General features: G+C 44.5%; 1 long non-coding RNA gene across 1 annotated transcript; it reads left to right on the top strand.

The window, feature by feature from the left end:
- Positions 1-10,624: 10,624 nt before the first annotated feature.
- LOC150002615 (uncharacterized) lies at positions 10,625-13,239 on the top strand. The gene is made up of 2 exons (XR_016512626.1): positions 10,625-10,949; positions 12,419-13,239. It is a non-coding gene; the product is annotated as an uncharacterized LOC150002615 (long non-coding RNA).
- The last annotated feature ends 10,529 nt before the right edge of the window (positions 13,240-23,768 follow it).

A 23,768-nucleotide genomic window follows, 5' to 3' on the forward strand; every position in this document is an offset into this window, starting at 1 on the left:
CACTTTTAAATAATTTTATAATATACTGTCGACCAGAATATAGTGAACTCAGTGCCCATAAGCAATGACTTTTCTAAAATGCTGTCTTACTCTCACGTTGCTCTCAGACCTCAGTATTTGGGTACATGTAGGCACGGATTGTCTTAGAGTAGGATATTGCCCAGAAGTCTGCTAATGGGAGATCTTAGAAAGGACATCTGCTTTAAAATACACCAGTTGGGTCAAGTGCCAACCATATGATATGTGAAGGGCTTCATTTCAAGGTGATGGTAGGGTGAGGGTTTGGGGAGATTGCAGACCGGGTCTTAAAGAACATATAAGATGTCATGGAATTTTAGGTCCAAAGGGCAATTAAGTGAACTAGTTCAAGGTCACACAGCTATTACCAGCTGTTGCTGGGATGAGACCAGAGGGCTGTGCTCTTTCCCTACTTCCTCTCTATTAAGAGATGCCCACCACATACCAGCCCATATCAACCCCTCACCAGCTGGTTCCCCTCAATGGCATATACTTGCTACAGGATGAAAGGTTCTTTTTCCCTGCTTATCTGGAACAAATTGATACAGTTCCAATTCCTTCTTCATGCTTGACAACACTATACTTCAGCTCAGAAAAGAATGATGAGAGAGAATCAAATAATGGGAATTTTAAGGACATCGCAGGGCCTTTAATCAAACTCTTCCAATTAAGGGTAGAGTTGGGTGGGCTGCACACTGAAGCCTGCAGAAGGGTGACTAGTTCAAGGTCACATAGCTGGTTAGATGACATCTGAGACAGGGACCCACAACACCTGACTTCCATCCCTGGACTCTAGCGTCTCCCACTGGCAATGGAAGTAGATATTGGTGTGGACCAGCACTTGGCAGACAGATTACTTAATGAGCCAAATTATTTTACCATAAAGGCATGAGTACTTCATAGTAAATCAGGCCCACTGTCACTATAGCATACCTAATTGCCCACATATAGCCAGCCAGGGTGAACTTCCCTCCTGAAATTGCTATTTCATAGAATATTGATTTCCTAGACACTATATTGTGAGATGGCTAACACTGACCAGGGATGAGATATAAAGTCTGGATTAAGTATACCTTAAGTTGCTTTTTATAGCATCTGATCCCTAAATCTTGAATTTTATTCTGTAAGGAGGAAGCTCATAGTGAATTCTAATGGAATGGTATATTAATAGAATTGGTATATTAATGAATCATTTGGACTAGAATAAAGGGGTTGGTTCAAGGTTAAGAGATGATTTGTATTTCAAAAAAGAAGGTGTTTGAGAGCATTTACAGGCTATTGATAAGAAACTAGTGGAGAGGGAGGAGGGAGGTATAAACAAAAGAGGGGGATGGTGAGTCATTGAGGGAGTGAAGTCCCTGAGAGCTGGTGGAGCAGATTGAATTTGGACAGGAGGAGGGTACCATATTTTCTCAGACTGGAGGTAAGGGTGAGTGAAGGTAGAAATAAATAGAAGGTTGAGGGTGTGTATTGAGAAGTAGCTGGGATGAGGGAAGGGGGTCATGAGGGGTGCCATTGAAGCCTGAAGTCCCCCTAACTGTGAAATGTTGGAAGTGCAATTTAGGACAGAATCAGTACACAATGTTTAGGGAAAAACAGGAGAGGTGGACATTTCTTCCACTCCCATCAACCTAATTTAAATCCTACACAGATTCCTAGAAGTGGTCTCAGGCCATGCAAGCTTACAATAAACTCCTCTTTTGTTGCATCCAGTGTTTACCATCAGTTTTATAATGTTCAGAATATGACCATCCACAGCCCTGTATTACTCTCATCTTGTCTAAGACTTATATGCCTTGTGTCTCTGTAACAGTCAGGGTAGATTAGGCTGTGCTGCAGTAACAACCGCCAAATCTCTATGGATTAAAACCTATGTTTATTTCTTGCTCATATTAAATGTATGTCATGGTCAATGGGGGATTGGGTTGGGCTTTCCTTAACATTGTCCTTCAAGGACTCAGGCTGACAAAGAAGCTGCCTTCTTGAAGAAGTTAGCCTTCATGTCAAAGACAAAATTTTTCTTTGTGAGGTCTTGACTCAGCAATGAGATGTGTGGCTTGGAAGTGACATGATACTTTTGCTCACAAATCATGGGTCAGAACTATTTGTGTGGAACTACCCACCACAATGAGTAGCACATGTAATCCTACCATGTGCCTTGAATGGGGAACCACCCTAAATGTTTAGCCAACAGTACTAATGACTACCATGCTCTTTCAATCAGACAGCATGCCCTCTGAAGGCAAGGCCAGATGGGCCTCCTGCTTCTCTGGCAGAGGTGCCATCATGGGCAGCTATAGCACCAGACACAAGACAGTGATGTACTGGTTGCGCCCATAGAGCTCAACAATTAGCCAAGTTTCACAGCCATCCAGGGAGTGGGTGAGGAAAGGCCCTGTTGGGGGTGGCAGGCAGGAATCAAAGGAAGCGAGGAACAAAGAGGAAGATACAGAAAGGAAGTTGCTGATTGTGATCAGGACACAGATGCTGCCATCTTGAGCAGTTCAGTCCCCCGAATGCTGGGCACTTCCACGAGTGTCTGGATGAGGGGATAAGGACAGCTCAACACCCATGAAGTTCCTTTGCGGTGAATCGAGCATCATAACACTAGAAAGATCAGCCTAGACCAAGTCCTGTGACATTGAGGAGCAGGTGCCCTTCTCTACATCATTGTGCTCATCTCCTGAAGGTTGTGGGATGGGTCTGTTATTCATAAAGTTCTTTGTACTTGCCTCCCTTTCATAATCCTTTTTTATAGACCTCCTTTGGAGGTAACTAACCATTGTGACTTTGAACCCAGTCATTCGCCAATGAAGTTGTTAGCAAAGGTGGAGGCCCAGAGTGGCAGGTGGCTTGCTCAAGACAGTTTAGCTAATGACCAGGTGTCCTACCTTCTCACATCCCCCATGTGCCACACACTCACCTGGCTGTTCCCCAGAGAGAGGTTAGCTTTTTCAGAAGCAGAGAGAAAATAATCTCAGGCTTCTGAATTGAAGGGACACTCTTCCCCAGTTTTAAGGCATGCAAGGCATTGAATAATACAATGAAGCTCCCCTCTTTTCAAGGACAACAGCTCAAAACTGGGCTGTCCAGCCAGCTTGCTGTTCCTTGGCCAGCTGGGGTCCCTTTAAGATGCAAGAACTTGGAGGTAGGGAGGTCAACCACAGGCCAGTGGAAGTTTCCACACTTTGTGTGTCTCTGCTGGGGAAGGGTGGGCCCTGTTCCCACAAGCCTGAGATTTATGACTTCAGTCTGGAACAGGGGGGTGTTACCCTTTACTTTTTGGCATGAACAATGATAAACAGAGCTAGGAAGAAAATTTGGAACTGGTACCCTTCAGTCTGTGTCAGGCTAACTCTTTGGTCCTTTCTCTCCTTGTGAGCTGTGTGCACACACTCAACTTACACTCACACTTACAAGCATGCTATGTGCACACACTCAGCTATAAAATGAGACAGAATGATAGAATAGTTTGCTCCTAGATCTCCTCAAATACTCAACCCAAATAAATTTCCAGACTCCCATTTGACCACATAAGGCTGCAACTTTAGTTGTCACTTGAAAATGCTTTCACACACACACACACACACACACACACACACACACACACACACACACATTCTGAAAACCTTTCATCTTACCCAGAGGCCTCATCAGCACCACTCATAAACTTGACCTACTGAGCAAAGCTGGGAGTATTTTCAGCCTGCACCACCCTGCAGCAGGTATCTGTTAATGCAGATAGAATTCCTCACCCCCAAGACTCTTCCTTTTATAACTGAAATACTCAGGGGCAAAAGCTGTAAGACCGGAGGGCCCATGTGGAGATTAAACAGGAGTCAAAGATCAGCAACTAACTGGCTGCAGCCTTAGTTATTGGTGGGGGGACAGTCACAGGAAGGAAGTCTGGCTCTGGCTAGGGAGGCAGTGACGTGGACATGCGTGTGTGTGTGTTGGGGATGACAGCACAGAGAAGGCTTCCATCAGCTTTCTCTTTAGAGGGTTTTTAAATGGTCCCATGTTTTAGGGGATCTGGTCAAGGTTCGGTGCTTATGGGAGAATTATTCTACTTACTTCCTTTAAAGGCAGCAGTATGTAGTGGTTAAGACACAGATCCTGAAATCAGACTATGTGAATCTAATTTTGGGTTCTGCTACTTTACCTATGTGACTTGGGCAATCTCCTTAACTTTTCTAAACCTTAGTTTCCTCGCCTGTAAAATGGGCATGACCAGAAAATTGGAATTGTAGAGTTGAGACTGCTGAAACTCAAAGTTACTGTTATTATTCCTTGATATTCTACTGATGTTTGGGTTGTTTTCTCACCTGCAATAATGCATCAAGCTTCTAGAATTGTTACTTCTGGGTCAGAAATGACCCACACCTACTGTTTCCTTAAGTAAGCGTGGGTAAACTGCCACAACTCTGCCATCAAAGCAAAAGACGCATCTCCCCTGAACTCATCTCCTGCCTGACACTCAGTGCCTTGTGGGTTTAAATAGAGACAGAGCTGGAACTGAGGCATCTGGTAAAAAGGTAAGGCAACTTCTTTCTTTCTGGAGTCAGAACTGGCTGGGTGATTTATAACACCAGAGTGGCCCTCAGAGGAGGCAGGAGGACTACATCAGGTTTGTTTGGCGTCCGTCCTGCATCTACAAGGATGCTCTGCCCGTGGAGAAGCAGCTCAGGGTGCACTAAAACAGCCCCGGAGAGGAACCCGAGATTCTGTGTGGGGTGCTGGACAACATCTTGGATGTAGTGTCAGGAGGCCTGGGGATGGTTCTGTGTTCTGCTGCTGATCAGCTGTGGAATGTGAAACCTGGGGCAAATGGCCTCACCTTTCTGAGCCTCAAATGTCCTCCTGATTTGTCACCTTGATGTCCACCTTATGCCAGGCCATTTTCCTGCAGACTTTAGGTTGACCCCTTTAATTCCTCCCTACAAACACCCACACATGCACATGTGCACCCTACACAGGCGCACACATGCATACCCACATGGAGGTACACACATGTACACATGCATACGTGGTATACTACCAACACACACATGTACAAACACACACCCATGAACACAGGTGTGCTCCTCTTCAGCTATCTGAATCACTCCCAGTTCAAGTTCTACTCCTTGCCTTCCTGGGCCTTCCTGTCTCACCCTGATCTCTTGCTTGTCTGAACCTCATCGGCAGCTCCACACAAGACTCCCTTCCATTTCCTTGTCATATTTGGGTTGTGTGTAGTTCTGTGTTTTTATGTCTCCACATGCGGTTAATTCCCTGACAGCTCTAGGTTCAAGGTCCTCCCCTCAGTTCTTTCGTAGTGTGCAGAAGTGAATTTTCTGTTAACGCTAAAGACACTTAAGCTTCTGGGCCCTTCATCAGTCTAGTCATCCATTTTCATATACTTGGTGAACCCAAGATATTTTAACTATAATCTGTTTATATGATGCTTTTTTCCACTTCTGATGAGTTCCCTGCTATACTTTTCACCTTTTGATGGCATCAGGGTGGCCACTTTGGAGACTAGCTATGGGGTAATTGAGTTGGGTGTATGTTTGGTTTAGGTTTGTGGGATATATTTTCACAGTGTTTGGTCACTTCTCTGTAATTCACTTATTGCTAGCTGTCACCATGTAGCAAAGACTTCCAGGCACACCCTGTGTCCCCTGTGCAGGTGCACTCTATGTCATGCCATGAAGGTCCCCCTGAAGTTGTGTGGAGACCTGAGTGAACATGTCCCATGGTTCGCAGCACTAAAAGGTCAAGGAGACTGGAGGAGAAACAAGGTGTAAAACAGAGAAGCTAATTGGTGGGGAATTCCTCCAATCATCAGGTATGTGAAATTCTAAGCAGAGGATTCTGTTCTTATCACTGCCTAGGCAAAAATGAAAGTTCTCTCCTGCCAGGAATATACTCGATCATGCAAAGTAATGCAATTATAAATGCACCATTCATTTTGTTTCTTTTTTGATGGGAATTACCAACATAGGATTTATCAGAATCCCCGTGTTTAAGTGTCTTGCTGATTTGACAGGAAATGCTGACATTGACGGAGATAACATAAAACTCATTATATGCCACTGCAATGAGGACGTCGATGACAATCTGGTTAGTAAGTTTCATAAATTCAAAGCATATTTTAGATTTGTCACTGTAAAAGAGAAGCCGAAATGCCCTGAAATCTCATAGCTCATAATGAAAGATACTTGACAGAGGTTTTCCCAAGGTTGATAACAATCCTGAAAATTCACATGGCATTACCAGTGACAAATTGCGAGATGGAAAGAAACCTTTTCAAAGCACGAGTAATAAAATACAAAATTGGATCAACTTGTTAAAGGAGAGACTGAATTATCTTTGTATTCTTTTTATAAAAATGACATTGAAAAAGTGATAGTCATTTAAAGAGATGATCAAAGAATTGGTAGCCAAAAAGAAAAAAAGAAAAAGAGGAAGAAAAAATACTCTGGAGGAGTGTCAGAAAGTTATTCTAAATTTTGTGGTGGCTGTGGAATTCATCAGCTTTTAAAAATTTATAATTGGCTTTGATTTCTTTTCTCTTTCTAAATACCATTTATTTTACTTTCGAACATAATTTGGTATTTGCAGTTCTTTTTCTTAAGAAGGATGCTTACACTGTGAAAACTTCTGGCCCCCACAAGCGGGGTTCACCCTGTGTACCCCCTGGTCCTGAAGAAAGCTCCCTTAGCCCGTAACTGCAGGCAGAGGGTTTGGATTTGGGCACGGGGTCTGGGTGCCCTGTGCCAGCGGGGAAGGTGGGCCTGGTTGACATTACACATCTTTGGAGACCATCTGACTCTAATTCCAAAAGGGGCAAAACTTTTGTCACGCTGCCTGTGAGGGCCCAAACCTTTCCACCAACAGTCGCGTCAGGACCTGGCTGGGCCCTGCCAGCCCCCCTGCGTTTCCTTTTAATAAAATTTAATGTTTTCATTTTCAAAGTCCTAGAAAATCCAAACACTTTTTAAAAGCCCCGAGGAACTATAAAAATTAATAGCACAGGGATAATTTCTTTTTCAGTGGCGACTCAATTAAACCTGCCAAAGTCAGACAGTGTGATTTAAACGCACCACTCGCACGGGGACCTGAGCGGAGCAGGCAAACATGGAATGAAACAATAATATTTACCAATTACCCTCTTGGATGTTTCCCACCCAGCTCCTTCCCCCTGGGGAGAATTTTTTCCTTCCCTCCCTCTTCTCCAGGGGCCAGAGGTCAGCATCCCTAATTGTTTTCTCCTTGAATGGTCACATTGCTATCAACAAGTGACTGAACTTCTCTGCTCAGGGTAATGGAAAAATACTACTGGGCTGCCTGCCCCGGGCAACAGGCCACGTGGACATCATCCCGAATGTGGGGCTGAGCTCAAATTTGAAAATGGAAGAATGGCTCCCAGCCCATCTCAGCCAGGCACTCCAGCCAGACGAGACAGCTCACATTCCACGCTTAGTTCTGCCCCAGGGCACTTGCTCCTGCTGTTCCCCCTGCCAGGAATATCCTCTCTCCTGTTTATTAAACATCACTAAGCACTTAAATCTTATATTTTCTTGGAGGTCCCTATCAAGATGAAGTTCTCTTAAGAAAGCTTTCTTGATAAAATCCATATCCATGTAGGTTTTCTGCTTCATCTCACTGCCTTCCACTCCCCTCTATTGAGCCAACTAGATATTATCTCTTCATCGTACATGGGCATCCTGGGCACTGTCCTAGAGCTTTTAACATGCAGGTTTTTAATAGGCTTATCCCAGTTTCTAGACTGTAAGCTCCTCCAAGGCAGGATCTCTGGATTCATTCTTTTGCATTATTTATTGCTTTTCGTTTGTTGTTCTGCATGCCATCTAGACTTAATAATTGTATTTGGACTGGAATAGAGAGTCTCAACAGTATCTCTATAACAGGAGAATGTGGGCTTTAGAAAATAGGTACAAGGGTTTCAATGCAGCATGGTTTACATAGAAGAAATAACAAATAATGAATAAATAATAAAAAAAGACCTGAGCTAAATGTCCATCGATAGGGATGGATAAAGAGAATATGGAAAATGATGACATACTCCAGAGCAGTTAAAGTAAAGAAAATGAAGATGAATTATCAATATGTGTAGATTCCCCAAATGGAAATGTTGATTTTTAAGATACAATTCATGAAGGTTCAATGGATCCACGTACATGTGAGAACACAGGATGAGAAAGAAATACATGCAGTTCTTGCCAGGAGCCACCTCTGGAGAGAGTCAGGGGATTAGGGAATGGGATATAAGACTCTTTAACTCATTCTGTATGTTTTTTTCTCATAATAAAAATCTGAAGCAAATAAGAGAATGTTAACATTTGCTAATTGTGCTTGGCGATTACACAGGTGTCTGTGAGGAAGAGACTGGCAGGATGCCCACCTAATGGCCTAATGGGCTGCCCCTCCTCCTGGACCCCATTTCTCAGCCCCCCAGTAGTGAGGTGCAGCCATGTGGCCTCAGTCTGGCTGGCAAAGTGGGCAGGTGGGCGGGAGTGATAGATATCACCTCCAGGCCTGGCCCCTGAACACCTGGGCTGGGCAGCAGCCCTAGAAGTAGACAAACCAACCAATGATTTTGCTGTAACTCTCCCCAGGGAGCTTCCACAGACTAAGCTGAACTATAAGGAACAGGACAAGGGAAGCAGGACCCCTGGGCAAAGTCCAGGAGCCTTCTGCTGTCTGCAGGATGAAGGTAACATCTTCAATTGCCACATGGCCCCTCAACTCCCCAGACACTTTGTCCTTTGACTCATATTGGCTGGTCTCTTCAGTGTCCCTAAAACGCACTTTGCTGATTCCTGACCTGCTCCCCCACCTAGAAGGTCCCCCCTACATCCCTGCTTTCACAACATATACTCTACTGTAAAACCCTTCTGCCTGGCCCAGGCCACTGTCTATATGACTCCACATCCCCCACCTCCCATCCTACTCCTTTTCCAGTCCTCAGAACTCTTATCTATACTGCTTATTTTGGCTTTAACTCCACACTATGGCTTATATCTTGATGATGGGAACAATGCCTTGTTTTTGTATCTGTCCAAGGAAGGACCTAAGTTGACTTTTTCTATGCTAAGCAGGGGGACAAGAATAACAGTCTATCTAGTGTCCTCTGTGAGTCTCATGGGCTTACAATACATTGTTCAGAACTTCCAGAGTCAGGGTAAAAGAGAACCTTCCTGGAGAGGGATAGGGGGAAGCAGGAGTGCACCCTCAGGATTGAAAGACAGAGCATAGCACGGAAACCCTTACAAGGAGCTGTCGGGAAAGAGGGCTCCAGACAGAAGGCTGAGTTTTAAACTCATTTTAGAGAAGATCAAGGTTAACTGCAGCCAGCGTTGCTTGACATTGCTTTTTTCATTTCTGGTTCCTCTATAGGATCTCGGGATAAGATCCCATAGAAAGCAGAGGTGTTGTTAGTTTCAGGTGGGGGAGACATCAGGAATCAACACCCTATCTCTCAGCCAGTGCCAGGGAGGAGAAAGCTCAGGAGGGAGAATTGGAGGCCATGACAGTAAAGGAGAGAGGTAACTGGGCTACAACCTAAGGTTTATGGATAGAACAAAGGTGGTAGTGAGAAAGCCCAGGATGGGAGGAGGTCCTGAGGGTAAGTGTGCCGTTCTCATCTGTGGTATTGCAATAGCTGAGTATGGACCTTTTAACTTTGGACAAAGCCATTTATCTTCCCTGAGACCCAGCTTTCTTATTTTTAGAAAAGGGATGATACAACTTTGCTGGGCTATTGAGGTTTAAATGAATAAAGTGTGTGAAAGGGTTTAGCAACCTTTGAGAGCTATACAAATACATGCTATCACTGTGGCTAACATAAGAGACGCCAGGTAAATATAGGCCAGTGAGAATGAATAGGTGAATGAACAAGTGAGTGAATGAATTAAGGAATGAGCTGCGGAGGCGGGCATGGGCTCACAGGTGGTCCAGAGGCCGAGGGTGTGGACTTGTGGGCAGAGGATAGATCTTAGAAAAGAATATTAGGTAGGGATTTAAGGCCACACCCAGGAAGCCTCTGCTCCATGACTTTGATGTGGTTGATCCCTTATCCCTTGAAGGCCAGAGAGCTTGGTCAAATGTCCTCTTTCCCAAGGGAGGAGAGCCCTCGGGCTGATATTTTCTACTTGTAGCTAGCGGAGGGTCCTGTGGGTTCTAGCACCCCAAATCAGAGCCCTGAGTTCACTCCAAGGAGGACATGGGAAACAAAGTAGTGCCTCGGATGTTAGTAATCTGGTCGAATGGTGCACAGAGCACTATAAAAGCGTGTTTAGAAGATGAAAAGACAATTGTAAAGGTGTGAACCAAATCCCACTGCTCTAGGCTATTTCCAAATGCCTTTCCTTAGGAAGTTCATTCAGGAGTGTGTAGCCACAGCACCTGAGCCTGCAACGCTGCAGGGCTGGCAGGAAGATAAATGCAAACTTAGACACATTCACCGGGCTCAGCAGCCTGGTCTGACCATGCACGCCCTTTTAAGAGAGGCATTGGCACAGGACATCCAGACCAGTGTGGCAGGGTCAAAACTACTGCAGGAAGTATTAGGGAAGGGAAATGAGAACCGTGGGGAAGATGATAGCGGTTGAGAGTGAGGGACAGTACAAAATAGCAGCTGTCAACTATTTGATGATGGGTCATCTGGGGGGAGGGGTTCAACTCCGTGGGTAGTGCTTCCATGGGGGCAAAAGTAAGAATTTAGAGGGCACTGGTTTCTTAACACGTGAGGACTATGCTACAAGCAAAGGTACTGCCTGTATGAATATCGCCTACCCTTCTGGAGCACTTACCATGTGTGGGGCCTGATGCTCTATTGTGTTGTAGCAGAGAAGTGTCTGTATTTAGGCTTGCAGATACAGCATTTGGACTTATTAGGAACACGTGGGAAATGCTTTCTTTTGGCAAGTGTCTTCTAAAGAATTCTCATATGCAGGGACTTTTTATACTTAATATTGGCAATATCGTGTAGAAGTATTGTGCTGTCAGGAGAGGGAAGGTGACACAAACATCTCTGTGGGTGCTTCGTGTGAGGGCTCAATTCCTAGCAGAAATAAAACGTTGTTTTTGGCATGTATACTCAGCCCATCCTGAATCTGGCTCTACACAGATTACATATAAGGTTGAATGTAAATAAATATAAATTGTGTTGCATAAATAGAAATTTAGCATTCCAAGCAGCAGAGAAATCACAGCAACATATATGATCTCATTTAATCCTCATGATCATCCCACGAGATGGGTATTATTATCTTTATTTTGCAGAAAAGGACACCCAGATATAGAAAGATTACATAAATTGCTTAAGGTCATTTAGTGTCTAAATGGCTGAGGCAGGACTTGAACTCAGACCTGTTTGAAGGGCATACTTTCTGTGTTCTGAAGGAGGTATCTAAACAAGAATGAAGGGTGCCCGGCCTCAGGGGTGGGAGTGGATACACTTCCTTCCATGGTTTTCTGGTAAACACTGGAACATGCTCAGGTGGGCCATGCTCTCCACACCCCTAAGCAATGCCGAAGATGCAGTGTTGGGCAGGCAGAGAAACAGGTACAGAGCAAGAAGGGGAAGTTTGTTTACACCTCTGTGACTTCCTGTTTTCTTTGCAATTTGTCCTTGCTGTTCCTTTAAGGGTACCTAGACCTTGGGAATCTGAGCAGCCGCTCTGTCTCATTAAACTGCCAAATGGAGAACACTGGACCTGGAGGCCTCAAATCCATCTACTTGGGGTTTTTCAGCCTCAGCCTTTTCTTCTGATGCATAATAAAATAAATCCCCCTCCCTCCCTGAGAGCTCTAGAGATGCTTTGATTTTGGGTGGGATAGGAAGTGCCCATTCGGAATTCTAAGGTCAGTTTATAAATCCTCACCATCCAGAAAGATTCTGTTGTGCATTTCTTTCTGTAGATTGTGTTAGGGAAGTCTTTTGTATTAGGGGAAGACTCTTTGGTTTTCTAAATATAAAACTATGTTGTACTATTGAATATTCTTTCTCAGATCATGAATACTACCTGTCCCCTCCCCGTGGAATTTGCGCACTCTGTTGGAAAGAAATGCTGCCCTCTCCCTCTGCCCTCACAATTGAAAGTCACTGGTCTAGCATCCCCCTTATAGCTGAGAAATCAGAGATAGAAATCAATCTGATCATAGTCACAAAATGAGTTATTCAGCTCATTCAATTCAATTCTAGCCAACAGATAGTTATGGGGCAGCTACTATGTGCCTGGTACCCTAAAGGAGCAGGTGCATCTGCACTTTTAAATCCATCTCAGGAGAAGGGACCCCTTGACCAAAGGACTGAATGTGTAGTGGTAGAATTTAGGTACCGGTAGGGTCTATTTTTTTTTTTTTTTTTTTTTTATTGCGAGTCCTACAGATACCACTAAAATATCACACTACAGAAGAATGTCTGCTCCATCATTGCAAAGAGGTCCTGTCTGGCATGGGCGCCCAGCTTTGAAGATGGCGAAAAGGAGGAGGCTTAGAGACCTCTGCTAAAGGAACAGCATTGCTCTGCCGCCTCTCTCTTGTCAACACCCTGCTCTCCCTGGATTTGGTCTTATACCCTGCCGGCTGTTTTCTTTGTTGTCTTTTTATCCCTACCAAGTTGGGCAGAAGGGTGCCCCCCTCTTATTTCCTCCCATCACCCCCCTTCCCCCTACCCCGTCCTTCCCAGCACAAGGTTCCATTCTTCATTAATACTGTTTTAAAGCCAGCACGGAGCTGTTTTCCAGATGTGGCCATGCGCAGACAGTAATTGTGCTCTGTGATCCCTTCCAGCTGCTCCCACCGCTTGCCAACAAACTCCCCCTGCCCCCACCTTGCAGCCCCAGGAGTCCATGTTTGGGGGCTGCAAATTAGGGCAAACGTTGTAAAATGATCATGTGCTACACACGGCCTGCCCCACAAGAATTATGGACTTTATAACTGAGCTAATTGGCATTAGGTCTTGCCTGAAAGGTCAACAGAGTGGCAGAGAAACAGGATCTTTGTAAATTGATCGGCTGGTTCCCCCTCCTTCATCCCCCCAACTCCCTTTACCATTTTGAAATATGGTCTACCTGCCCTGTGGAATTGCTGACTCTTGTAAATTACTGCTTTGACTGTTCGGGACTGTGACACATTGTTTCACATCATGTGGAAGGGGTGGGATGTTGAAGGGGTGCATAATTACACCCTGCAAATTCTTCTACCAGACCACAAGCCTCAGCCTTCATGCACCTCGGTGAAGCAGGGCATTGTAATGCTCTTGACCTTCAAATCAAGCATGATTTACCCAAAGGTAGCATATAGGCTTCAGATTATTTATTTATTTATTGCTCCCAATATGGGTGTTCCTTTGGAATGACCTTACCCTTCTGTTGTTTCTCAGATGGGAACACTTGTATAGCTTTTTCTTTCCAGTCCACGAATTTTTAATGAGCGTATCAGAGGCAGTGTCCAAGACGGAGGTTCGGAGAGAAAGAAAGTTGTCTTTCTGGGACCCGAGAAGTTACGTGTTTACTTATAGATTGTGTGGGTCTTTCTGCTTGGGGTGAAATGAAGTCTGATGGGTTCAAAATGTCGGTCCTTTCCCCTCCTTCACCCCCATCTGGTGCTCACTGTTTGGGGCCAAGCATTGAAAGTCCTTGTGAAGGCATATAGAGTATCTGGGAGGAATAACTTATTTACTTGCGGGCCTTACTTTCTTTTTCTTAGTAAGGACCCCTTGAGAATCTAATAGAAGTTGACCTCTTACTGCATACACCCACACATATTTCACCTACAGTTTGGGGCCATTCTTGGGTCTTTTGAATCCCAAGTAGGGATCAATTCCAGGTTATGAATCCTTGTTCAGTTATCATGGTTGACACCCTAGCCCACACGAGCTTATCAGACCCTTCTGGCAGAGAGGCCTGAGAAAATGGGGCTTAGGCTGCTCAGTGGAATGGGAGAGGTGACAGAAACAAAGTTTCAGTGGCCCATTTTTGGGTCACAGTAGGGGAGGAGGGGGTCTAAAAATCAGCTATTCATTGAACATGCAGTATTCAGGCCTTGTAAATAATGCAATTTAAATATATCCATGTACAATTTGTTTTTCAAAGGTATGTAAAGGCTGTTGTAATGTGAACACTGTGGATTCATTTAGTAATAGGGACCTTAAGCATTTGCATAATTGACAGACACTGTAATAGTAACTGTCATCATGCTGAGAGCCCTTGGTCTACTGATCATCACCTCTCACCTCGATTACTACTATAGTATGAGCACGCTTCTCCCTGCTTCATGCCCCTCTCCCAACACTGCAGCCGGGGTGGTCCTTTTAGGATATCAGGACCTCTTAAGCTTACATTCTTTTATGACTGCCATCTCACTCTGAGTCAAAGCCAACTTCTTGCCATGGCCTCCTGCTTTTATTCTCTCCTTTGCTCATTTTGCCTTAGCCCCTAGCTGCTTCTCAAACATGCTGGACAAGCTATGTCCTCACATCCTTTGCACTTGCTGCTACCGTCTGCTGGTAATATACCTGTCCCAGGTGTTCTGATGGCTCGTCTTTCCCCTTCCAGGTTGCTGCTCATTCATTCACTCATCTGAGCTGCCTTCCCTCCCCACCTCGTCTAACACAGCCACCATCTGCCCCCAGCACTCCTGGTCCCTCCTCCCTGCTTTGTTTTCCCCAGAGTACCCAATACCGCCTGACTTCATGTTGATTTGTGTTGGTCTGTGTCTCCCCACCAGAATATCAGCTCCTTAAGAACCGCACTTTTGTCTGGGGTGTCCACTGGAGTGTCCAGAGTGTGTGATGGACTAAGAAAGGAGGAGGGAAGAGGGAAACCCACGCACAGGCAGGGAGGACAGGAGCCTCAGGGACTGTAGAGCCCAGCCCTGCTGTCTTCTCCCACTTTGTGGTAAGGGCACTGGAATCAGTCATCTCACCTCTAACATGGAGAGGCTTCGCCTTGCCTTTCCAACTGAACAGAGTTGCACGGGGTATTTGCTTGGGTCCATTTCACGCTCTGCTGGTGCATCTTTTAAGCCCTAGAAAGGGCTGACCTAATGATAAAGGTCGTATGTGGACAAGAGCCAGTACTGGAAGCCCACTACAGGTCACAAATCTGCAGCTAACATATTATTTTATTTCCTTGGGTCTTATTTTTAAATCTACAAGATGAAGAGGTTTGTCTAGAAAATCTCCACATCTAAGTGTTTGATTCTATTATGAAAATGGATGTGATATGCGAATTAATTCTAACCCCTTATAAGAATGCTATGCAATAATACTTACTGAACTCTCAGGGGCCTTTGAAAAAACCCAAATTTCATATCTGTAACTGATTCCCTTTCCTCACCTGCCTGAAGCCCCCCACCCCCTTTATCTACAGGTCATGTAAGGCACTGCTTCTCTTGCAGAGCCTGCCTGGAAGCCCCAGCTACTCCTGCTGCTTCTTTTCTTGACGTCCTATGTTGTTGGCTTCACTGCTGCCCATTCTTGGCTTCAGGAGGCAGCTGACCCCACAACCCATATTACCATGAGTTTCTCTTCACTCATCCGATGGCCTCCTCTGTCCCCAGTAACCCCCTTAGCTGCCATTTGGCAGCTGAAGGCGCTGCCTCCTGTTGGTGGCTGATTCTGACAAAGAGGAAAATGAAGGAGAGAAGGCATCATTGGGAAAGTGTTTGTAGTTGCCATAGGGATAGAATGAAGAAATGACATTGTCAAGGGGCAGAGTGGGTCACATGAAACCCCTTGAAGGAGTTAGAGACAAGGATGATGAGAGCAAGACAAGAAGAACAGAATGGAGGTGTTGATAATAATGAGCTGGACTTAGACCCTGGCTGTAAGAGAGCCGGCTTGGTGGGCAGTAACCCTTACCACAGGTCCCCAACATCCCCTTTCCCACCACATGTAAACACAATGAGTCATTTGAGTCTCTTTCTGAACCAATAAATCAAAACGATCTATTATCAATATTTCTCTGCCTTGCCCTGAATGGCCTCATATGTGAATAAAGACACAATTTCATTTTTCTTGTGCTGGAATTGGGCTCTGAGCCCCAGTCTGGTCCATAGACCAGACTTTAAACTAGATTCTGTCATTTTCTTCTCCCTGGAGTTGGTCCTGACAATGAGGCCCCTTGAATTCATTTGAAGAGAACCTCTTGTTGCATTTGTCACTGAGAATCAGTTGCATATAAACCTGTGGCCCTGCCTTCTTCATTCTGTCACCTTAAAATAGGGAGGCCAATCTGGGTGGGACACAAATAAATAATTCCTTTTAAGAACTCAGTTTCCCTGATGTCACAGTGTTCCTCATCCTTTCTGTTTTGTAGCTAATGTGTACCCAGAATGCTGCCCAGACAAATCCATACTGCCCAGGAAACCATAGTGACTTTGTGAGTGAATATGGTCCCTAGGTGGCAGGATCTACTGGGAAAGGCAGAAAACATTGACTTTGTATAGGGTCAGAGCTCACTCAGGGTCTCCCACCTGTACCTTTGACCTCCAAGACCTTGGACCAGGAACCAAATAGCCAGCAGCTCTTGTTAACCACTCCTGTTCTAGATTATGCCTCCGGAATTTAAATTCCTAGGTGACGTAGACACATATCCCTCCTAGTCCTTGCCTACTTATCTCTGTCTGATCTTTTGCACCAGACCTATTGAATGCCTGATTCATCGTGCTGCTAGCGGCCTGGCTGACTCCCTCACTCTTGTGGTCAGTGCATTCTGGTGGCCCATATAGTGGAGTGTGACAAAAGGTCAGTGTTGCACAAGGTGGCAGTTGGATGGAAAAGGTGAGCTTCCACTTAGGTCCCCTCTTCCATTCCTGGTGTACAGTGTAGATGACAGTAAATGTGGGAAAACCCAGCCTGTCACAGTAAAGACAGTCTGGCAAAATCTGCAGCCATCAGACACGAGAAGTGTCAACTTTGATAGTTGCCATCCTGCTTCACCTGGAGTCATGGAGTCACCTTTCCTCCCACCACCACATTGCTATCTCCTTCTGGATATTTTCTGCTTCCCTGATGTCTTTAACTCACAGTCCCCACACATAGCCCTCAAATGGTCTCATTTCCCTTCCTCTGCCTCTCAAGGTAGAGGAAGAAATACCAGAGAACTTCTCTCAGCCTGGGCTAAAACGAGAGTCAGCCCTGACAGAGCCTGGTGAGAAGGGGACTCCCCCAAATGGTCTGGGCACCATTGTTCCAACAGCGGTAGGTATTTTCTCATTGGCGAGCTCCAAGCCCTCGGACCCCACCTGCTGCAGCTCTGTGCTTTGAGCATCACACTGCAGCTTCTCCTTCAGAGGTTTTCACAAGTGCAGAGCAGTCTTGGGTATTGGGGAGTTTAAATTATTTTTACCCGTGTGCAGCTGAAATAGCCATCTGCCATCATACCACCCAAGTCTTCACTGTGTTTAAAAATCCATCTGGAGTTCTTCTTTTTTAATTCTCTATATTTAAGAAAAAATTAATGTCTTGGTGCAAAGGGAGGTGTCATGTCTCATTTTTTTTTTCTGCCTATGGTGGAACCTGTCCTAGAGTGGAGGATAGATTTAAGGCTACTCATTGCTTGTTTTAAGCCATATTGATTAGTTATTGGTTCTAGACTCATGCTGTCCCTTATTCTAGGAATGTGTATCTTTCTGAATCTAAATTTAATCCAAATCCCAGCTCCTGTCACCTCCTCCATGAAACCTTCCTAATTACTCTAGCTCTCACTTTTCTGACATCTCCATGGTAGAACAGGACGGCTCCTTAGCACACAGTCCTTCATTTTCTCCTACTTGCCTCATCTGGGTTGGCTTTGTACCTCTCAGCTTTGTGACAGTTGGGACTGTGCCTCATGTTGATCTTGCAGCTGCTACAGAGCCCAGCCTGGAGGACTCCCCATAAAATCTTGGAATGTCCTGTAACTCTTCTTTCAAGGCTCTTCAGAGCCTTCCTTTAACAGCTCCGATGTTCACCACACTCAAACCCCTATAGTGTAAATTACATTGTCCAAATTCAATATAGCACAAACATTCTTTCTGCTTTGCCAAAGGCCTCCAGGAGTGTTAGAGCGTGTGACTAGTTAACTCACACCCCGTTGCCCACATGATGACCAGCTCGAGAAGATGCTCAATGAATGGTTTTGATTTAAATTAAGATGGTTTTGATGATGGAACCATTCAAATAGTACTAGAATCCTAATAAGTGCCAAGACCCTTGGCAGGTACTGGGGAATGAGTGATGAGTAAATCTCAGATTCTACCTTCAAGGAGCTCACAGTCTAGCGAAAGAGATAGGTAGGGGGACATGCTAGCATTTCAATGTGATTTCAGAGGAGGGAGAAATAAACTCATCATGGGATTTAAAATTTTTCATATTTGAACTTGAAGTTGCAGGAAGAGGATGCACAAGGCAGGGAAGTGGGGAGAGTCTGGTGGATTCAGGGAGCAGCTGTGGTTCTGAGTGGGCCGTGCTCAGAGGTTGGCCTGGGAAGGTAGGAGGCTCAGGGTGCAAGCCCTTCCCTGCTTGACTCGAGACTCCCACCCAGGTTTCCTGAGTCACTTGTTCCAGTTTCAATCTGTGCGATTGTCTAAGCTTCTCAAGGGTCTATGGGTTTGTCCTCTTCTAGGCAGTGAGACTTGATTTGCCTTACATTGCTCATTTCCATCTTTCTATATAGGGCATGGTGTAGTTGATATCTCTCAAGCTCACCAGATTGACCTCAGTCTTCTTTAAAAAACAAGGCAAACATTGAATAAAATGTGGAGACTAGGAACCTGGAGTTATATCCATCTCCTACCTTCACGACTTTGGACAATTATTTTAACTCCTCTGAGCCTCAGTCTTTTCACCTGAAGAATAGGAAAAACAACACCAGTCCCACCTACCACATTGGGTGGCTATAAAGCTCAACTGCAACAATAGATGTAAAAGAGCCTCAAAACACAGAAAACTCAGCCCAAATGCAAGGGCAGGGTGCCCTGATGGAAGGAGACAGCTGCTCCTTCCTCCCGTAAAGGCTTCCTCTCCAGGCTGTACAAGCTTCGGTGGGGTCCCTTGGTCTCCCATAGCAACTTGCCTTGTCATCCCACTGGCGTTTTTGCCTTCACATAAGGAGAGTCTTGCTCATTAGGCATAACAAATTACCCATGCTCCACTGGGGTATAGATGGAAAGCTGCGAGGTAGAATAGATTTCTTCCCCTCTGCTTCCCTCCCTCTCCCTTTTCATGTTCACAAGTGTCTCCGGAACAAGCTGTCTCCTGTCTGGGGAAGGCAGAAGCAAGGCTGCACCGAGGTGGTGTGTGGGATTTGAGAAGGCAGCTGCTCCAGCCTTTTCCCCAAATGCTTCCTGCAGCTTGGCGGGCTCAGGCCCTGCCGTGCTTGTAGCACATCTGAATCCTGGTTGTTTGTGTAAATTGTGAGTACAGCACATCTTCGCCTTTCATTGGAGACACCCGGGTTTATTGGATCCCGATATCCATTGAGGGCAGAGCATGGATGGACCAGAAGACAAGCTCTTGTTTCTTTAACTATTCTGATCTACAGACGGTGAAGGAGCTCCTTGTGGTCACATTTCCAGCCCTTGGAAGTTTACTTTCACTCACATCCCATTGCCTACATAATGCATATCCCAAATCCTAGCATTCATCAGAGAGAACTGGTAGCATGGGAAGAAAAATGAGGAAGAAGCCAACATTTGGCACTATTATGAGATGCTCAAGAGTGCTGCTCTCTCCATCCTCTGGGTCTCTTTTTACTGTCTAGTTACATAGGGTCTTTGCAATACCCACTGCAGATGCCCCACTGTGCCCTCTAAGCCTGTGTCTAGGATCCTATGCTTTGACTCCATGCAAGTCACCTTCCAGGAGTGGAAAAATCATCAAACAATGAGGCTGGAGGCTTGCTTTCCATTTCTAGGTTAAGTGACAGCATCCGACTAAGCCTCTGCTTGGGTACAATGAGGGCTCTGATTTGGGGGTGAACTGACCCCATCTAGCTCTGAAGTTTATGATTCTTTTATCTGCTTCCTCTACTACTCTTCTCTCCTAGTAAAAAGTCATTTTTCCTTTGGTCATTCCCCTCAGGATCTTGTCCTTCACCGAAGGAAATCTTGTTCATGTGCTGTTGGGAAAAGCTAATGTGGTGGTGGTGAGGGTACAAGGCTTCTTCTGACAGCCTCAAAGCCCACCTTCCCACCCCCATCTTCAGTCCAGAGCCCAGGATGACAGCACATGTCGGGCCTGCTTTCTGCTTCTCAAGAGCTCCCACTGGACACCTGTCCTTGCATTCCCTGCTCTCTCAGATCATTCTCTCATTCTGACTTTCATGATCCTGCCTCCCACGAACAGGTTAGAGAGTTCCCTGACACCTGAAATGTACTTGGCACCAGGCTAAACCCTTAGAAGGCTCTCACTAATAATATTTTGAATAATTGATCAGTTAAAAAAGACTCCAACTTCTGGGCTACGAAGTCTCATTTGCGTCCTACCCTACCCTGTCTAACTTTCAATCTTCCCCTCCTCTGTCTGTTCTAGGACAACCTTTTTGTTCTTCCACCTATTCCAGGGCCTTCTGGCCCTCTCAGACTTTCTCATTACCCATCTATGATGCATCCCTCTGTTCTCCAAAGTCCCTCTTCTACAGGAAGTATTCCTGGGCCTGATCAACACACAGTGGATTTCACATGCTTTTCTTGATTAAAATCCCTCACAGCTACGTATACATTTTACAAAGCATTTTCATGGAGGTCATTTCATTTTATCATCCCATAGACATTATCATTCCCACTTTATAGGTGAGTAAACTGAGGGTCAAGGAAGTCACCCAAAGGCCTATAAGGGGCAGGACAGGGATTCAAATGTAGCTTGTAGGTTCCAAACTAAGAGTGCCATCAGTTACATCACGGACTGTGAAACTCAAGTATCTGTGGGGTCTGTGGGTATTCCCTTGGTTTGGTGTAGTTTATTCCAGAGCACCTTAGTTTGTTCTGAAGATACACCAGGAATCAGGGGAGGAGTTGCTGCAGGATGAGACAGACTAGGAAGGGATTAGAGGAAAGGGGCATGGGGCATGCGGCAGGAGGAATTTTAAGGATGCTAAGTCAGGCTTTAAATGTCTTTGGGAAAAATTCTCCCTGAGTAGACATAGTGAAGGTAGGGATCTGGCCCTCTAATTTTCAAAGTAATGGGTCTCTAAACTAAATGAAGACCAAGAAAAAACCCTTCATGCTTCTTAAACCCAAATCAACAAACATCTTTCATTTTTATGCTTTTGCTTTGCTCAGATGGCAATATTATTGGCTTTGTAACTATTAAGAACAGGTTGCTCAGGTAGCTGCCTCTACTCAGGACAAGAAGGAGCCCTGGGCCTCCTGATCTGTGTCCTAATCAGGAACAGATTAAAAAGTACCTTCTTCTCAGGTTGGTACAAAACGGTCCAGAGACCTAGATAGGAAATGGATTAGTTCCTGGATTGAGAAGGCTGGGCCTTGTCAGGTGTATCTTCCCTATACCTTTGACACATAGCAAGAGCAGCCATCCTTTAGGAAGAATTGGAAATCCAAGTGGATTTTGCTTTGAGGACATCTAAAAACATCCAAGAAAATGAATAAAACTGACTATCATCAAGAGCTTAATATGTGTCAGGCACTATGCAAAGAATATCTCATTTTTATCTCCATCACAAACTCATTAAGTCATTTCTATTATTATCCCCATTATACAGATGAGAAAATTAAGACACAGATGTTTAAGTAATATGTCCAAAGTCAACAACTAGGCAGTGGTAGATCTGAAATTAGTCTGGCATCAAAGCTGGACTTAACTATTCAGCTCTTTGGTCTTTTGGGGTTCAGAAAATATTCTTTTGTAAAAGAACCTGTCCACAGGCTTCCTTTCAGTAGCAAGAGCGCTCCTGTTTCAGTGATGTTGACTGCTTTTTCCAGAGCCTGTGTCAGAGGTGGAGGCAACTTCAGGCAAAGAAAAGAAAAAGCTTAGCCCAGTACTTTTAGAAATTCAGTTTGGTTTGATTCTCTTCAGTGTGATTGGACTCAATTCCACCCAGTCCTCATGTATTCTGTACTACTTGTGTAAAGGGGAGTTTTCCCTGTCTTGGGAATTCTCGAGTGAAGCCAAGTCAATCTAGAAATAATTTCTCATCACCTTACAAGTTTAGTTAATCTTTGAATCAGCAATTCTTCTGGTAGCTTATTCTAAGAATATAATCTTGACTACCTGAGAATATCTGCTGTGAAGATGCTCCTCTTAGTTTATTAAACAGTAGAAAGCAATCTAAATGTCTCAGGGACAGTGGCAGGCATTAGATGTGTCTAATACAGGTGGCACAAGCTGTAAGGACACAGTGGCCATGTGAGCTGAGAGTAGTCAGGCAAGAGTGAAAACAGCCTGCATGGTATCTTTAGTTCCACAAGGAACGTGCCAAAGGCTGCCAAACTTCACCTCAGTAATATTTTTACAGCACCCTTAGGTCAAATAAATGCCTCACCTAAGTATATAGGTTCAAATAAACTAATAAGTATTTGTGTCCTAACAATTTCATAGCTGTTTGAAAAAATATTACACTTAAATGGAAAGAAAAAAATTTATATTTTATTCTTAAATAATCATAGTTAATTACTAATGAGATATATGTACCTTTTGGGGGTTGTATCCTCAGTCAAAACCTTGGAATAAGATTGCACACCTCCACTCTCATTTTCTGTCCCACATTCCTTTTTTGTATAGTACTTAAAAAAAATTTAAACTATTTTTTATTGTATTTTTTTCATTACCATTTATCCCCCTTAAGCTCCCCTCCCCCACAATCCCCACACTGTTGTCCGTGCCCATGAGTCCCTTTTCCTTTTTGTTCCATCCCTCCACCCCCTAACCACCCTCACCAAAGCTGTCAGCCTGCTCTCTATCTATGAGTCTGCTTCTCTTTTGCTTGTTAGTTCAGTTTTTCATTAGATTCTACATATGAGTGAAATCATATGGTATTTGTCTTTCTCTGACTGGATTATTTCACTTGGCATAATGTCCTCCAGGTCTATCCATGTTGTCACAAAGGGTAAAATTTTCTTTTTTATGGCTGAGTAGTATTAACACAGCAACCAATAAAAACCTAGCTTTGCAAAAATATGACAATATCATATGTGGCATGATCTAATGTTGAACCTTTGAGCTCCCTCCAGCTGGTATTCGGGAATATTTGACAGTAATGAGTATCACAGTGTGTTCCTTGATCATTAAAAATATCCTGCGGTGCTCTTGGGGATTCCCTGTGGGGCACTGGGGTTCCTTGGAACACGATTTAAGAACTTCAGAAACATGTCCTTTTCCATTGTGTTGAACAAACTGCCTTCTTTGCTCCTTTTGGTCTAGCTTTTGATAGACATATGAGTATAAGAAATGTTGCACTTCTTTCCTGATTATAGTGAAAGAAAATCATCCCAGGAGCATGGTAAATAGCAACTAACCCTCAGCTTCAGTTTCAGGGAGGTGACAGGGCATGGTGGGGGACTGAGGCAAATAGAGGGTCCAAGCTTCATCTAAAAGGGGCAGTTTCTACTCAGCTCTCTCCATGTAACCTGTTGGGAATGTGGTGTTACCATTTTTAGAGAAGAGCAGAAAATGTAGACTTTTATGTGAAGTCTCCCAATATATAGGTCCTGGCAACTAATTCTAACATATGTTTTATAAATATTGGGTAGGTCAATACTATGCTACTCACACAAAAATAGCATGTCTATAGGTT

This window comes from Furipterus horrens, unplaced genomic scaffold, assembly GCF_987537825.1.
Source record: "Furipterus horrens unplaced genomic scaffold, mFurHor1.1.pri manual_scaffold_8, whole genome shotgun sequence".
NCBI classification, from domain to species: domain Eukaryota; kingdom Metazoa; phylum Chordata; class Mammalia; order Chiroptera; family Furipteridae; genus Furipterus; species Furipterus horrens.